Below are 5,000 nucleotides of genomic sequence, written 5' to 3'. Positions count from 1 at the left end.
CCCTGTAATGTGAAAAGGATAATGTCCTTTTGTCCTATAGTCCGTCCGCTCTTTATTCAAAAAGAGCTTCGTATAGCTCCTCTCTTTCCTCTTCTGCTTTAAAGCTCCACCTTCAATGAATATTGCATTAGAAAGACTTCCTCACCCAAACCCTTACTCCTCCTCCTCCTCCTCTTCCTCCTCTTCCTGTCTGTCTGTTCTTCCCTTCCGCTTTCTCCTCTCTTTTTGTCTACCGTCACTTTCTAATCCCCCCTACTACCGCCTTTTTATATACTTTTCGAAAATATATAAACCAAATTGGTTCGCCCTATTAGTGAGGGAAGCGATGGAGGGGTGGGGGGGGGTTGCCATGACAGTTCACAGCTGTGCTGAACGTTCGGCAACCCTGAAGGTAAAGGAAAAACAACGAAACGTTAACAGAACTTCCAAGTCTTCGGAACGTTTAACCTGTGGGTGGCAATGCCCCAACTGAGAAGGCTATTTGTAACATACGGACGGTAGATAGACAGACAGACAGACAGACAGAGAGAGAGGGGGGGAGGGAGAGAGAAGAGAGCCAGAGAAGAGAGACGGATCGGAGATGGAATGAAAGGAGGAGACAGAGATGAGAAGATGAAGTGAAAGAAGATGATGAAGTGGAAGAAGAAGAAGATGATGAAGTGGAAGATGATGAAGTGGAAGATGAAGTGGAAGAAGTGGAAGAAGTGGAAGAAGAGGAAGAAGTGGACGAAGAAGAAGAAGTGGAAGAAGAAGAAGAAGTGGAAGAAGAAGAAGTGGAAGAAGAAGAAGTGGAAGAAGTGGAAGAAGAAGAAGAAGTGGAAGAAGAAGAAGAAGTGGAAGAAGAGGAAGAAGTGGAAGAAGAGGAAGAAGTGGAAGAAGAGGAAGAAGTGGAAGAAGAGGAAGAAGTGGAAGAAGAGGAAGAAGTGGAAGAAGAGGAAGAAGTGGAAGAAGAAGAAGTGGTGGAAGAAGAAGAAGTGGTGGAAGAAGAAGTGGTGGAAGAAGAAGTGGTGGAAGAAGAAGTGGTGGAAGAAGAAGAAGCGGTGGAAGAAGAAGAAGCGGTGGAAGAAGAAGAAGCGGTGGAAGAAGAAGTGGTGGAAGAAGAAGTGGAAGAAGAAGTGGTGGAAGAAGAAGTGGTGGAAGAAGAAGAAGTGGTGGAAGAAGAAGTGGTGGAAGAAGAAGTGGTGGAAGAAGAAGTGGTGGAAGAAGAAGAAGTGGTGGAAGAAGAAGAAGTGGTGGAAGAAGAAGAAGTGGTGGAAGAAGAAGTGGTGGAAGAAGAAGTGGTGGAAGAAGAAGAAGAAGAAGAAGAAGAAGTGGGAAGAAGAAGTGGTGGAAGAAGAAGAAGAAGAAGAAGAAGAAGAAGAAGTGGTGGAAGAAGAAGAAGAAGAAGAAGAAGTGGTGGAAGAAGAGAAGAACAAGAAGAAGAAGTCGTGTAAGAAGAAGAAGAAGAAGAAGAAGTGGTGGAAGAAGAAGAAGAAGAAGAAGAAGTGGTGGAAGAAGAAGAAGAAGAAGAAGAAGTGGTGGAAGAAGAAGAAGAAGAAGAAGAAGAAGTGGTGGAAGAAGAAGAAGAAGAAGAAGAAGAAGTGGTGGAAGAAGAAGAAGAAGAAGAAGAAGTGGTGGAAGAAGAAGAAGAAGAAGAAGAAGAAGTGGTGGAAGAAGAAGAAGAAGAAGAAGAAGTGGTGGAAGAAGAAGAAGAAGAAGAAGTGGTGGAAGAAGAAGAAGAAGAAGAAGAAGGGGGTTGAAGAAGAAGAAGAAGTGGTGGAAGAAGAAGAAGAAGAAGAAGAAGAAGTGGTTGAAGAAGAAGAAGAAGAAGAAGAAGAAGTGGTGGAAGAAGAAGAAGAAGAAGAAGTTGTTGTTGAAGAAGAAGAAGAAGAAGAAGTTGTTGTTTTTGAAGAAGAAGAAGAAGAAGAAGAAGAAGTGGTTGAAGAAGAAGAAGAAGAAGAAGAAGAAGTGGTGGAAGAAGAAGAAGAAGTGGTGGAAGAAGAAGAAGAAGAAGAAGAAGAAGTGGAAGAAGAAGAAGAAGTGGAAGAAGTGGAAGAAGAAGAAGAAGAAGAAGAAGTGGAAGAAGTGGAAGAAGAAGAAGAAGAAGAAGAAGAAGTGGTGGAAGAAGAAGAAGAAGAAGAAGAAGAAGTGGTGGAAGAAGAAGAAGAAGAAGAAGTGGTGGAAGAAGAAGAAGAAGTGGTGGAAGAAGAAGAAGAAGAAGAAGAAGAAGAAGAAGAAGAAGAAGAAAGAAGAAGAAGAAGAAGAAGAAGAAGAAGAAGAAGAAGAAGAAGAAGAAGAAGAAGAAGAAGAAGAAGAAGAAGAAGAAGAAGAAGAAGAAGAAGAAAGAAGAAGAAGAAGAAGAAGAAGAAGAAGAAGAAGAAGAAGAAGAAGAAGAAGAAGAAGAAGAAGAAGAAGAAGAAGAAGAAGAAGAAGAAGAAGAAGAAGAAGAAGAAGAAGAAGAAGAAGAAGAAGAAGAAGAAGAAGAAGAAGAAGAAGAAGAAGAAGAAGAAGAAGAAGAAGAAGAAGAAGAAGAAGAACTTTACTCCAAGACCCCTTTCACTGCCGAAGGTGATTTATTTTTCCACGGAGATGAATAAAATCGTCTGGCGGCATCCAAAGTAATAGGGAAAGTACCATACGGTATGGAGGGATGGGAAGGGAGGGTGGGTGCCCGTTTTGCACGGATGACCCGCCATCCACCTCTCATCCATTGTCATTCGACCCGGAGTTAGCATCACTAACCTAACAAGATCATTTCGCTCAGAGACAACACTTAGCTAACACACAATCCAAACGATAATATGTTAGAGAGCTAACCATGCCATGTTGTTAGCGTCATTGACAGAATAAAATCTCTACCAGAGGGAACTTTATCAATTCTATCATAGCTTCCGCTAAACATAAGAATGGAGGATACTGCAAGAGACCATACGGCCTACACTAGGCAGTTCCGCGTCCCTTACCACATGTCATCCTTATCCATACAGTTATCTAATCTCATCTTAAAATAAGCAAACATTTCGCCATATTCATCCAGGATTCAGGAATCGCTATTATATCAAATCCTTCTATACAAGCTTTACCTTTCAGCCACTCCCTTTCATAGATTTTCCTTGGGCAAATGACCAGATACCAAACATTTTTGTCGAAGTCCCACTGGACAAAATATTAACCTGGCGGTACTTACCCTCGTACTGGGCGCGCCGACACGGTATCTTATTCATCATGGCTACCCCTCTAAAGAAAGAAAGAAAGAGAGAGAGAGGGCGAGAGAGAGAGAAAAGCGAGAGAGTAGAGAGAGGAGAGAGAGGGGGGAGGGGGAAAGAGAGAGAGAGGAGAGGAGAGAGGAGAGAGGGGAGAGGGGGGAATGAGAGAGAGAGTGAGAGAGAGAGAGAGAGAGTGAGAGAAGGAGAGAGAGAGGAGAGAGAGAGAGAGAGAGAGAGAGAGAGAGAGGGAGAGAGAGGGGAGGGGGAAAGAGAGTGAGAGGAGAGAGGGGAGAGGGGGGAATGAGAGAGAGAGTGAGAGAGAGAGTGAGGAGAGAGAGAGATGAGAGAGTGAGGGGAGAGAGAGAGAGAAAGAGGGGAGAGAGAGGAGAAATAGAGAGAGACGAGATAGAGAGAGAGGGAGAGAGAGAGAGAGAAGAGAGAGAGAGAGAGGAGAGAGAGAGAGGGAGAGAGAGAGAGAGAAGAGAGAGAGAGAGAAGAGAGGAGGAGAGAGAGAGAGAGAGAGAGAGAGAGAGAGAGAGAGAGAGAGAGAGAGAGAGAGAGAGAGAGAGAGAGAGAGTTTTGTGTACAGAGCTTTGTGTGTGTGTCCCTCCCACACTTGCCTACTTTTTTGTGGTTTTCATTTTTCATTCCTCCTCCCCATCCAACCTTCACAGTTCCTGCCCGCCTCTCCTCCTCCTCCTTCTTCTTTCTCTTTTCCCGCTCCTCTTCCTCTTTCTACCCTTCTTCTCCTCTCCTCCTTTCCTTCTACTCCTTCTCTCCTCCCTCTCCTTCTTCTTCTTCTCCCCTCCTCCTCCTCCTCCTTCCCCCTTCTCCTTCTCCCTCTCCTCCTCTTCATTCTTCTTGTTCCCTTCTTCTCCGTATCTTATTTTCTTCCTCCTTTTCATTCTCATTCTCCTCCTCTTCCTCCTTCTACTCCTCCTCCACCTTTCTGTCCCTCCCCTCATCCTCCTTCTTCATCTTCTCCCCTCCTTTTCCTCCTCTTATTTTCTTCTTCCTTTTTTTCTCCCTCTCTTCTCCTTCTTTTTGTTCTTCCCTCTCCTTCTCCTCTACTTCCTCATCTTCATCCTAGTTCTCCTATCCTTTTCTTCTTCTTCCTCCGTCCACCACCTCGCTCTAGTCGTTTCGTCTCAAGGTTTTTTGCTGTCTTCTTGCAAAGTATCGTGTCAAAGGATTCAGCTTTTTTTTACTCTTATTTTGTTTGTCCCCCAACACCTTATTTTTTTTTTTCAACTCTTCTGATTATTTGTCAACCTCTCAAATAAGAAAATAATCAAATAAATAAATGGGTAAATATACAAAATGAATAAAAAAAACTATATACATATATACATACATACATGCATACATACATACATACATACATACATACATATAAACGTGAAGATTTGGAGTCTGGGATCCATACTGAAAGTAAAGCATCAGACTCGAATTGAAGGGTTTATCAAGCCCGACGTTTCGAATCCCGTCTAGGAATCATCTTCAGGGCGTATAATGGGTTGCATACAATTGCATCCCAGACCACATAAATACGAGTTCACTGTATGTAACCCATTATATCCCCTGAAGGCGATTCCTGCACGTGAATCGAAACGTCGGGCTTAATAAACCCTTCAAATCGAGGTTGGTGCTTTACTCTCTTTACCAATACATGAAAGACAAATTCCAAAGAATAACTAAATAAATGAAATTAATAAATATATGGATGAAAATAGAATTAATAAATAAATGTAAAAACGAAAATAAAAAATGCTGATGAAGCTTTTAGGTTTGCAACACCAAGAACGAAAATCATGG

This window comes from Oratosquilla oratoria, chromosome 8, assembly GCF_046742065.1.
Source record: "Oratosquilla oratoria isolate Oo_2021 chromosome 8, ASM4674206v1, whole genome shotgun sequence".
NCBI lineage: Eukaryota > Metazoa > Arthropoda > Malacostraca > Stomatopoda > Squillidae > Oratosquilla > Oratosquilla oratoria.
Note: the sequence above shows the minus strand (reverse complement) of the source record.